This window comes from Ostrinia furnacalis, unplaced genomic scaffold (assembly GCF_004193835.3).
Source record: "Ostrinia furnacalis isolate ACB-3 unplaced genomic scaffold, ASM419383v2 OfSCF1758, whole genome shotgun sequence".
Taxonomy (NCBI): domain Eukaryota; kingdom Metazoa; phylum Arthropoda; class Insecta; order Lepidoptera; family Crambidae; genus Ostrinia; species Ostrinia furnacalis.
Genome location: NW_021131997.1, coordinates 27,879 through 41,817, shown reverse-complemented (window position 1 = coordinate 41,817; position 13,939 = coordinate 27,879).

The window sequence follows — 13,939 nt, the reverse complement described above, 5'->3', positions numbered from 1 at the left end:
TTACATCGATTTAAGTTTTTAATTTTTAGTTTACACCTCTTCTTTAAAAAACAAGTGAAAGCGTGGGTAGCTTAACATTAATAGGCAAATATTTTATATCATGCGATAGCCAATAAAATTATCTATTAGTAGAAGAAGAAAGCAGACACAAGTTTCATACATTTTATGGGAGTAAGAATGGATTTAATTAGAAAAATACATTACTTTTTTCACTTCTTTTTCAGTTATTTTCCAACACAAGAAAAACCAGGTCGTTAAGGTATGTTTTATTTGCATTGTATTTTTAGTATTTGAGCTATTCTACAAAACAAATGTGAATTTATTAGTCTACGTCTATTAGTTTTGACGTAATTGTTGAACAAAGATACCCCTTCCCAGCGGTTTCCATAGTAATCGGAATAGGTTGTGTGATTCTTTCAGGCAGTGCATTTTCGCATGTCGCGTGCGCTATGGAAACCGCTGGGAAGGGGTATCTTTGTTCAACAATTACGTCGAAACTAATAGACGTAGACTAATAAATTTACATTCGTTTTGTAGAATAGCTCAAATACTAAAAATACAATGCAAATAAAACATACCTTAACGACCTGGTTTTTCTTGTGTTGGAAAATAACTGAAAAAGAAGTGAAAAAAGTAATGTATTTTTCTGATTAAATCCATTCTTACTCCCATGAAATTTATGAAACTTGTGTCTGTTTTCTTCTTCTACTAATAGATAATTTTATTGGCTATCGCATGATATAAAATATTTGCCTATTAATGTTAAGCTACCCACGCTTTCACTTGTTTTTTAAAGAAGAGGTGTAAACTAAAAATTAAAAACTTAAATCGATGTAATTTTTCGAGAAATGGGTCAGGCCCCAAATTTGAAGTATTTTCATCGATAAAATTGTCCATAGATTACGCCCTTAAAGTTTGATCACTACATGCCCGGACACACTGTATACGGCCATGTACAGTAATCCTGTTACGACGATACTAAGTTTCCATGGTCTACCTTCAACTTTCAGGCCATTAACGCTCTTATGGTTAAGAAAATAAGGTTCGTAATGTTTCAGTACCTGGTGAGTAGGAAACGAGAAGGTGGTAAACGGAAAATGCATAAATATAACACTAATGCTCGCCTTTGTAAATTATGACTATTTTGTAGACTGAATGTTAATACTTCATGAACTATGATGGCATGTCACCTGATAAGGTTAAAATGCCCTCAAATAATATAATAAAATCATGTTTCATACATAAGGAGACTTCTAAACAAAGTCAGTATGTTCATGGCTTAGGTAGTTAATAGGCCATAGTATGAGATGAGATGCTACCATACTAAAACGCATACTGCCCATGATAAGTATATAACTTTCTTAGTAGTTTTACATCAAATGCATGCAAGTTTTGCACTAGAAGGAAGTCGACATTAAACTTTTTCTATTTCCTTGTAACTAATTTAGATGCAGCTCAAATAGTTAAACTTTCTTCTAGGTCTAACTTAGCTTTCAACCTTTGAGTTTAGTTGGCAGTCAGTCCAAAATAAATAATGCATCTTTATTGCTGCTGCTTTAGTGCTGGCAACGAGTGGTATAGTTCCAAAATACTGGACTGTCCTATCGATGACATTGACAGTGGGGCGCCACCGTCAATACCGGATCGCTGGTTCCGATTTTTGCCATGTTGGAAACCTTATAGTTGATCCATGGTAGCGCCCCCCCTGTCATTGAGTTTGGTGGGACAGTTCAGCGTGGGTTATCTATATGAATAGTCCCTTCGTTTATTCTTTCGTTTCAGCCAAATCACGTCCACAGCTTGCATCCCCCAATGATTTCGATAACGACCGGTTCCCGGTTCTGCGCTGCCCGCGCAAAAGTCCCTTCTGTGAATGACATCAAACTCGCGACCTACCAATGCATACTCTACTGATTTTAAAAGACCTGGGTATATTTCTATAATAGTTTTAAACCTTTGTTTGTCACCTGTCATCCACTTTGCAATGGAGGGAAGTCGAACCTTAATTTCGAACTCCTCCTATGTTCTTCTGATTAATTTCGTTGCGGGTCCAATGACAGTTTAACTTTCCCCCGGGACAAACTTGACCTACATTGGTTGGTATTGGTTGGTGTTGGTATATTGGTAGACCCCTGTGTAGTCAACAGGGGAGTTGCAGTGGTGGCAACGAGAGGTGGGAATAGTCCCGTTATATTTTTATGATATTTCCGTTCACCCGTTGCTGTATCAAAGCAAATTGTTATTATTCCTCTGTAAAAGTGGCGTATAGTTTGCTGCGGTTTCTTTTTATGAAGCATTGGCTGTAGATTGTAAGCTACAAGTTCGTTTTGTGTTCGCAAGTTTTTCTTCTTTTCCCTTCTTTGCTTTTCCAAGAAGTTCAGACGTTTCTTAACAGCTAGAGTTATTAATTTGAAAATTTAAAAGCACAATAAGGCGATTAGCGTTATGTTTTTAGAAATAGTAATAGAAATCACTAATGCTCATTCCCATGATCCAGTTTTGTGAGATCTTTAAGTTATAAAATTATTAGGTACTAGCTTTCCGCCCGCGGCTTCGCGCGCGTGGACTACATTATCTACATATTTTACGGAACCCTATTTTTTTCCAAAGTAAAATTTAGCCTATGTTACTCGTGGATAATGTAGCTTTCGAATGGTGAAAGAATTTTTGAAAACGGTCCAGTAGTTTTTGAGCCTATTCATTACAACCAAACAAACAAACAAAGTTTTCCTCTTTATAATATTAGTGTAGATGTATGTCAAATCTAAGGCAGAGTTGCACCATCTTACTTTAACTTTGATAAACGTCAAAAATCTGTCATACTCCATACAAAAAGTACCGGTTATTGTTACGGTTAAAATAAGATGGTGCAACTCAACCTTAAAGAACTAGAGAGTTAGGGCTCTATTCCACGGAGACTACCCGTTTTTACGGAAACTCATTTTTGCAGGATTATCTTTTAGTAGTACCAGTAGTACGAGTATACGTGTTTTAATATTAACATTCAGACGAACATCCCGTTTGCAGTGTCCCGTAAAAACCGATCAGTTGGAATTTGGAATTCGAATTTCAAACACTTAAGCTGGGTTGCACCATCTTACTTGAACTTTGACAAACGTCAAAAATCTGTCAAACTCTATACAAAAAACGCCGGTTATCGTCATAGTTACGGTCAAAGTTAGGTGGTGCAACTCAGCCTTATGTTTTCACACGATAGTCCAGTTTTGCGGGGTCCTGCATAAGACTAGGCGCACACCGTTGATTTTTAGTTGGCCGATAGTTGTGCCCGATTTTAAATTGTATGAAGAATCGGCCAAATCGAATCGGCGTAGTGTGCGCACTCCCATACATGCCCATACTGATCAACTGCCCGACTTACTGGATTGCCTTCGGAAATGATTCTAAAAAGTCTATCAGCTATTAGCAGGAAAGAAAATTATTGATTCTCTTTTAAACTGAAACTGTCATGCGGACTTAGCCCGCAGCGGGTGCGTGTCGAGTCGGGAAATTAAAACGTCACGCCCATTAACACACTTCAGCACTCGTAAATTGTTTAACTTTTCCCATTAAAGGGAAGTTTGCCATTCGACTTATTGCTTGAAAGATTGCCCGAATATTCGCGCACGATAATTGAGTCGCATTTCAGGACCTAAAAAGCTTTTCGCGAGTCTGAGTTCGCTTAAGGAATGATTTAGTTTCTAGAACTGGGATAGAAAAACCTTTTAGTAAAATGTAGGTAAAGTGAAATACGCGTAATTTGTGTTCACAGCATTAAAAATCTGCTACTTAGTTAGGTACACTTTGAAATTGTTATCTTTTAACTCCATTTGGGTTCCAAAATAACTCTCTCTCTCTCTCTCTCTCTCTTTTTTCACTAACTTGGCGTCATACTTTATCAGCTGCCAACAGTCGTCTGATGCAGCTCAAACTTATTGGTTAAAATGACTTCCAAATTATCCCATTTTCGTAACTCACATAGCCTCTAAAGGTACTGTCCAGTTTTTATTGGATAGGCCCCGTCCTTCTTTGTAGTACATTTTTGTGGGTGAAAAAAAAATGCCTTCCAATACACAGGAATATATTTTAGACCTTCATTCCCCTTACGCAATCTTATATTGCTGCAACTCAAAATAATTCATTTTCATCAACCTTCTCTTATGCTACATAATTATTATTCAGTCTTAACCAGCTATGGTCGTTATGTGTCAGGTATCTTGATGGCGGCCGTCATAATACGTTAATAGCTTATTTCATGACTTTGCAAAAGCACGCACGTATAAAGCCAGGTCGTTGAGACGTAACAAAGACGTTCGAAGGTTTTACACAGTGCGATTTGACAAACAAAAGTTGTAATTTTGGATCTGTTTTATCGTATTTATGAGTTACACGCAATTCATAATAATAATAGTGTATACGAGCATGTTAAAATACCTACTTAGTCTCAGTGGCAGAAAAAATACGTGACTATAAATCCTATTCTAGGAAATCTCAATCTAGGGAAAGACCTAAATATCGTCAACGCAAGCCAAATGATGTGAGGAAAATGTCAGCCTTAATTAAATGCCATTCTTGAAACCGAGACTTAGGTATTATAGTTATTTAAATTGTTGCATCATAGAAAGGTCCTTCAAACTTTTTTTTTATTTGAACAAATCGATTACTTAACCCATTTGAAAATTGAACCTGAAGCAAGTTTTAAATATAAAAAAATAAATAAATATCCATGTATATTTTACACTGCGCAGCTAGCCCCAAACTAAGCAAAGCTTGTTACGAATTTTTAAAGTTTTAAAGATATGCGATGATCATTAAATGTTTCAAATTCGTAAGAAAGTATGTAGGTTACTGCTTTCCTCGAAATAAAACTACATATAGTGCCACGTATAAAGTCGCAAAATGTAAATCCCGTACGTAGCGAGTTTCCTTCAGAAGCGAACGGAAATTAAGACGTCCGTGCAATGTTAGGCGCCGAGTCAGCCTCTGCACTATGAGCAGGAATTTTGCGCGAATTGTTTTAAAAAGCACACTATTTCAGTGCTAGAACACACTATTTCAGTGCTAGAGAATTCGGGAGCGCTCCCGTTTTAAAACGACATAATCTATGTATTTATGGCGGAAAGTTTGTTTGTTGTTCTTTTGTTTAACGAGGCTGGAAATAGCTGGGGCTTTTAGTGGGATGTATTAATAATACATTATACATATTTAAAACTATGAATAGTAACAATCTCGTCGCCATTAATCAAATGTTTAGATAATTATAAATAAGAAAATAGGTATACAAAATTATTTACGAAAGTAAGCATTGTATAACAAAAAGTAGTGTAGTTTTATAATTATGTTACCAGTAATAAGGAAAAAGTAATAATTACATGCTCCTACACGCTCATAAAATTTACAAAAAATGACCTCCACTTTTAAAGATATAAGTTTTTTTTAAAAAAAAGGTATGCCCTCAGCAATATAAGTACATTTAAGACATGCACAGTATTTCAAAAATTTTACTCAAAATTTTAATTACATTTCAGTTTTTATTGAAACAGACATTGAGAAAAAATTCACAAAAGTGACAGTATCTCTCCTACTTGCCAAAATCTAGGTCATGGCTACATTCCTGGCAACACTTGGCAGCAATCCGCGAAAATTTAGCAAAGTAAGTACTTAAACGGAAAGCCTAGATTGTGCAAATGGACCATTCCACCCGAGTTGAGAGGAGTTTCGTTATGTAAGCTGAATAATTTACCTTTCGACTTGTGAATTCAAGCAGCGTGGGACGTCTACCTACAAGGTGGACCGACTACATCGTAAAGGTAGCAGGGAAGCGCTGGACGCAGGCCGCTACCAATCGATCAACGTGGAAAGCATTAGGGGAGGCCTATGGCTGAAATGATGATGATGATGATGATAGTGAATTCAAATATTTTGTTTAAATTAAAATCAATCACTCTTTTATCATTATCAGTTACTAGCAGCCGCCCTCGACTTCATACACGTGGATCCCGTTTTATATCCTAGGGGTCGAATTTTGCAAAATCCCGTCTTATGCCCGTTTTCATCATTTTTATTTTTATTTTATTTTATTTTATTTGTTTAACAATGTTTCAATTTTCAACAATCAATCCTTAATTTTTAAGTGACCCCCTATGTAACTAAAATTCCTGTTATTTGTCACCATAAGGGTCACTAAAAATTAGGGATTAATGGTGAAAACGGGCATTAGACTCTTAGTGAGCACCTACGTTCTAAAAAGAACCCCCATGCAAAATTTGAGACTCTTAGCACTTGCAGTTTCTGAGATTTCGTGATGAGTGAGTCAGTGACCTTTCGCATTTATAAATATAAATAGATAGACATTGTCGGCCGTTTGGTGTAGTGGTTCAGAACGGACTACTATGCCGAGAGGTCCCGGGTTCGATTCCCGGCCGGGCAGAAATTGAAATGATGAATTTTAATTTCTGTGACGGGTCTGGGTGTGACTATGTATAATATGTATGTATTTAAAAAAAAAGTATATAAGTAGTATATCCGTTAAGCTAGCACCCATAACACAAGCATTAAGTTGCTTACTTTGGGGCTAGCTGGCGCTGTGTGAAATTGTCCAAAGATTATATATTTAAGATTATATAATCCCTTTCCTCCCCCTCACTCCTTTTCTAGATAGTTCCAATGAGAAGAGTTCTCTCTGCGATCTTCAATTTGTCCATATATCAGCCAAATCAGATTTTTCTTCTAAGCTCTACTCAAGAACATTTTTATCAGTCGATGGTTCTTCGCATTACTTATATGTCATTTTTTCGTGCTTCTTAACGTTCTATAGATCTTGAACATTTGCACTAAATAGTATATTGACATAGGCTTTAACGTGTTTATATTAAAACTAGTCCAGTCTTGACGATTTTGCTTTAAACTGGCTTATAAAGTTACTTGCACCGGTTCCCAAGTTCATCTCATCCGTCAATGATTTTATTTTTGACAGTCGTAATCGGATTGCGAAACTCGAAAAGTCTATTCGCACTTACATCGTAATGGTCAGGTACAGCTTCCAAATTGCTCCGACCGCAGAAAACAGACTTGGACACGTTTTATAGATTTTATAATCGGTCAATGCTGGACACACTCCAACTGGGGCTGGCTGGTTGTGGTCCAAGGTGAAGTGACCTTTGTGCCAACTGACTAAGCTCTAATTCGTATAGTGAGTTAAATAGATATTTATCTGCTGTACATCCCACAAAAGCGCTATTATAAAGACAATATTTGTTTATAATAATGTTTTTTTTTTTTCNAGCCCTAATTGTAGCTTTATTTCATTCTGGCGGGCCCGGGTGCTTTGCGTCGCAAAACACATTCGTCAAAAGTCGGTTAAGGGTTACAAGGAAATAAAATGAATAACTTTTCAACAAATTCCTGCTTTGTCGACGTGGGAAATCCACATACTCTAGCACTTTCTTACTGATATAGGAGCAAGTTGCTTTTTGTCGCGTAAAACAGAGGGAATGATTTTCTGATAGCACAATTCGATAGAAAGACTCTATCCTCTACTATTAGGTACTAACTGCTAACTATATTAGTGTATTAACTGCATTTTTTATTGTTTTCAGTTTTTAACAATTAATAACAATGTCAGGTGACTAACCGAATCTTTTTATTGATTGAGTTTTGTAATTAATCTTTCACGAGTTAAAAGTTAAAAAGTATTCGTCACTTTTTAAGGTCAATGTTATGCTCTCTTTTTAATTAAAAAATCCAACCGGCCAGTGCTTTTTCAGCTATTTTTTAACACAAAAGACAGGGACTAATTTGTCAGCGGACGGTGATGTATGTCTGACTCCGACTCAGCCTAACAAGCGCTGCATAACTTGATCCAGGATTATTTTTTAAAATCTTATTACGGTAATTTGAAGGGAAAATGGCCGGCTAATATAATAGCCCAGTTTTTTTTTGCGTTTTAGCGAACTTTTTCGGCAGTAAGAGGCAGTTTATTAAATTGTAGGTACGTTACATTAATGCTGACGATAATGTTTTAAGGTAGGTATCTCTTGAATTGAGACATAGTCATAATCTTTTAAATCATAATCTTTTTCAAGACATCTTTTAAAGATGTAAGTTGGATGGGAATCAGCTTGTGTTGTATGTTACAGTCAAAACTGCTTTTGACAAGGGCATCGGTCACAACCCCTAATAAGCCACATACACCGTGATAAAATTCGGGTAACATTAAATTTGACAGCGGAGTCTTCCAACTATGCAAAAAAGCACCGATGTGTATACGCGAATACCTAGTTGGCTAAATACACCTCGATAACGTGAATATCCGTGTAATCGCGATGTATGTTGCCCAGGAGCAACACAAGCATATTTAGCTGTAGGTACTGTAGGGGTCAGCTACAGATTATTCTCTTGATAAAAAATATCATTATAGTAGTATAATCATTATATGTAATAGAGCAACAGTGGGCCATTTTGCCCAGACCCTGATAATATCATCAAATAAGTCCTCTCGAACCATTTCCGCACGAGTACTCATAATACATACTTTCTTATTCAATCAACATCTTACCGGAAAGCTGACATATCAATCAGAAGGTAATAAAGGCTGCTCTTAATGAGGCCCACGGCTAACAAATAAGGGGCCGGTTCATTAGGCGAGCTGCTTGCGTCATCCCATGGAATTTCCCTTGGGACGATGAGTTACTGACTTTTTCCTTCGGCTTCGATAGGAAAGATTCACTCACAGTTCTGCCGTGAAACTTGAGTGCAGATTTTTAACGCAATCACCTAACGAAGGCGAAAAAATGATTTTCTTTGGATTATTATTTTTTCCTAATTAGTATTTTTTGCAACAATCTTTAATGTTATATTTTAATTCGTGTGATGCACAAAAAATAAAATATAAATCTCACATCCGAAGGTTTACTTTTAAAATAATGGGTTGTAAAAATGTTAATGCATTCTTAAACCCTCAATGGTTGTAGTACGAGTACCTACCTACCCACTAAGTTGGCGAGCTGTTAGGGCCGCTTTAACAAGGTGTTATTTTTTCTCATTTAACTCTACAACCGGAGTGAGAAACAATTCAGAAGAGTTACTTAAAAACTTTATACTTTATTATTTTTACTTATTTTATTTAGATTTTTATACATAGTAATTATAAGTGATTATAAGATGTTAAACGTTTAGGGTTAAGGATGTCTTGTCGCTAGTTAGCCATTTATGTGATTATAATACCAGTCCTCTCTCATCTGTTCCCATAAAAACAATCTTTCAAGAGTAATATCTAGAGTCCATCCATCATACAACTGAATGTGATATCCCTGAACCTCCTAGAGTGAACTCCTCCAATCTTCAGTGACAGTTTTTTCACAATAGAATCGGACTAACGATTTATTTCCAGGATGAGTTATGGGAACTAGAAAACAGCGGGATTGGAATTAAATTCCGTTTAAGTTCACTCCTGCAATGTCGGGGAACGATAAATTAAATGGAACAGGTTCTTTTAGCGTTCCGTTGGAGAATCGGGAAGCTGTCAACGATTTAAAATAACGGTAGGTAGCTGTAGGTGCGTTTGGGAGAGTGGCATGATTTTGGTTTTGTTAGGTAACTGATGATCAAATTGTAGGGAATATATAAATAATACAATTAGAAAAGCAGTAAAGGTTCGAGACCGTTTCGCTAAGGTTTACCACCGTTCGTGTTACCAATAACTAAGTATAATGTTACAAAACATTTGTAGCTATTGAAGTTTTTGATGAAACCATGGTATGAAAGTGACTTTGTAAAAGATGAATGAGCAGAAGTCAACTTCTGTTAGTCAGTACACATGCTAAAAAAATATTTTTCAGTTTCAACTTTCGGCTTGAACATCACTTTCCATCAGGTAAGATGCAGCCCAAGAGCTTCCTCTGTGTTTAAAAACTAAATTATTACTTCTCCCCAGACCACGTCTTTTGGTATATGTTATAAATAAAAACATATATGGAACCAGAAATTTTATTGGCAACGTAGCGGTTCTTTTCCTTTTTACGAAGGTCACTGCATACGCTCAACTCGGCCATAAATTACTTTGATCGGAGGGGACGAAATTCACTTGTACATCAACTGAGGGAGGATAGAATTTTGTTTCAAAAATCTGTATTACTTTTTGTAGGTTAACCTTAAGGTTAATCTCGTAATTACAGATAAAGTTTCATTTAAACTTTGTTTTATATAAACTTTACCCTTTTATTGATAAATACCTACCTGCTAATAAGATTTTTCGGGTCTTCATTAGAATTTCAAAGCAAAAAATGAGTTTGAAAAACGAACCAAATTATATCCTGACTGGAATGCGTCCAAATACGCTTTGTTTTTTTTTTTGTTGAAAAATGTTTTCAAATAGGAACTCATTTTTCCCGAAGAGAAATATTGGGCTGTCAACAAAAAAAAAAGTTTGGAAAGTTTCCCGCGCTGTCATCGCTTCGTTGCGTTGCGCCCTCTAGTGAAGGTCATCGATAAATTTATAAGTTGAGATCTTTTTTATGGGAACTGTTACTGGCTGACATCGGTAAAAAGTAAAAGGTTGAAGAAGGTTTACCTTATTTTTATGTTCTTGATTCAAGTAAAAAACATACGGGTCGAATTGAGAACCTCCTCCTTTTTTTTGAAGTCGGTTGAAAATAAGTATGTAATACTATAATTAAGTACCGAAGTCAAAAAGTTTTTTTTTAAATGATAAGACGGCTGAAAATTAATCTAAGCCTCTAAATGAAACTTACTTAATTAACCTACTGCTGATACTTCATAAGATCTGCGATACACTAAAAGTATCCAACGCTGAAACACAAATACGAACTATCCGAAGAGTTGCAAAGCTAAATCCTGAATCGAAACGACCACGCAACATCCTGGTTACGTTGATGTCCGAGCGCCAGCGTGATGTTCTTATTTCGGCCTTCAAGAATTATAATAGAGAAAACCGTGGCAACCCTTTAAATTCCACACACATTGGTATCGTCGGGGACAGACAGAACATCTATCTAGCGGAACATTTATCTAAAGAATGCAAAGAACTACATGCCTGGACAAGAAAAGTAGCCAAAGAGCACTCATACAAATACGTATGGGTAAAATACAACCGGGTATACTGCAGAAAAGACGACAACTCTCAAGCAATACTAATCAAAGATCGCAACTGCTTAGATAATTTGAAGTGATTTATTTATTTGTTTTTCTCTTTTAACGCATAATGATTGTATTCAACCCGATCTCACATTTTTATAATGCATGTGTTCTATCAAAATGTAAATAGAATCCTATCTAAAACTAACGAATTCTTTTTGAGCTGTCTGAATGTGAATTATGATATTATTTGTTTAACTGAGACAAACCTTAACCACTCAGTATTTAACAATGAACTATTTGACAATAGATACAATGTCTTCAGACGAGACCGCGAAGATAGTAGTATCAATAAACTGAGTGGGGGGGGTGTGCTCGTGGCTGTTAAGAATGAGTATAGCGTCGTTAGGCAGACGTCATGGGAAAGCGAGGTAGAGGACATCTGGATAAGTATTCTGCCTACTAGTAAATCACGTCCAACCCTTAATGTGTGCATCTGCTACCTGCCTCCAGACATACCCTACACATCTCTAGTCTCATTTTATAATAACACACAAAAGAACATTTTGAATGGGAACGACAATGACGTCTATGTCATAGTTGGTGATTTCAACACTCCCAGCGTAGCATGGTCGCGATCAGGCTCAACTAATCAAAATTTCGCGCTACCCCCTGCGGTAGACCCAAAATCATCCTTGCTCCTTGACACCTTGTCACTCTGTGACCTGTGGCAGCATAATTTCATACCTAATGAAAATAATCGACTCTTAGATCTCATCCTAACATCGTCATGCCTCACCGTGAGTGTCACAACGGCTGACCCACTTTCCAAGATTGACAGGCATCACCCGGCACTTTGTTTCGAGGTACTGAGNAACCGAAACCGAACATTCGGTCGGACACTAAAATATTTCCGAAACCACTTGTTAAAACATATTTTTAAATATTGTTATGTAAAATAATCATTTTAAGCTTACTGTCACAATCATTTTTACAAATTAATAACAGTTTGGTACTTCGAAATATTTTCAAAAAGATACCGTACCACATAGGGTACGGTAGGGCTAAATGGGTTAAAAAGGAATAACAGACTTAAGTGTAAGTAAAGTACATACTTACATCCAAGCCCAAAAATCTATTCATGATTAAAAAATTCATACTTGAGTGACGTTTCATTATTGGTAACGTACAATCTGCCAGTCAGTGAACTCACTTATATTTATATTAATAGGCAATATCAAAGCAATCTCAATTCTCCGAATTCACTTACAAAGTTAATACGAAACCATAAAGTTAATTAGTCGTTGCATATTAATTAGGTTTCATAATATATTTAGAATTTTCTCTGAAAGTCATTTGAATAAGTTTTTTACCTCGGAATACTTGCTCGTGGGTTTTGACTACAGACAACTGAGACTTACAGATACCGCGAAGGAAAGATTTTCATCTATAGAGCATTTTCATGACAGATGACTTATTTTTCTCGAAGATATCTAATGGAATACTTACATCATTAATAGACTTAAGAAGAGTGTACAGAAAGCAGATGAACATGATTGTACGAGTATGTAGGTAGGTTTAAATGAAATATTATCTCTTTTTCAGTGATGTTCGACAGACGTATTCGTCTGGCTATTGCCAGACAGCGAATTAGTAATTGAATTGAAGTGAAAAAAGTAAGTAAAAAGGATTTGAAGGCTCACGTCCCATAATATTTTGCGTAATCATTTTTATGGGGTGGAAATGGAAACTAAATGTCTTACCAAAACAGAAATAGGTCGTATAGAATGCAACATCTGATACCAAAGTTGTCTGTGAGGTTTGTGTAGAATAAAAAGAATTCCCGAAAGGGAGTAATTAAGATGTAAATTCCAGGGAATTACAGAATACAAATAGGTAGGCATAATGAGAGGCAGCTGTCCGTAGGCAGGGCGAGCATAAATTGTTTGGGAATGTTTGTTCAGGGGGACTGGGGTGAAACAGAATTACACTAGTGTCAAAATTAGAACAACAAAAATTGCGAACTTTTTTTGGTTAAATTCCCAACTTTTGACTCTAAAAGCAACAACACTGCAAGGATTTTGATAATTATTTTAACCACAATAGCGAAGTTTTTGACCTGTTTCCCATTTGATGGAAAGTGATGATCAGGCTTATCCTCAACCACAAAATTCCTTTACATTGAGATTAATCCAAGAGATCTTACTAGAAAATTATTGCTCTACTTATTTGAAATACCATTTTAAAAGTATTTAGGTAGTTTGTAACACTTTTCATCAAATACTTCTTTGTTGAAAGTCTCAAGGGTTTCTTCGATTTATCACTTAGTAGGTACTCAAGATTTAACTATATTAGTTTCAATGCAGAAATCACAACAGTCGTAATATGCTCAAAGCGTGCTGAATGGCTGATTTGATTTCCATCCGTCCATTGGGTATTAATGTCTGACTGCATGCAACATTATGTAAATGCAGTGATAGGAGTACGTAATTTATAGTAGGTATAATGGAGTTGAATATACCACTATTAATGGTTCATTTCAATGTTAATTAAATTATTATTAATTTTACTCTGCTCCTAACGTTTGGTAATGGTCAATTAGTGTTTCGATGCTAATTTGTTTTTCCGATGTACATTTATTTACCATATTTAATTGTGTTGTACCTACGTAATGCACAAGTCAAGATAAAGCCATCTCGTAGAACCGATGAAAGGTGGAGTGGTTTACGTTCAATATAACTTATGAATCTAAATTTATTTCCATGGAACCTAATTATACATATTATATTAATATCCTTGGACATTTTACACTGCGCTTCTAGTCCTAGTCCCAAACTAAGCAAAGCTT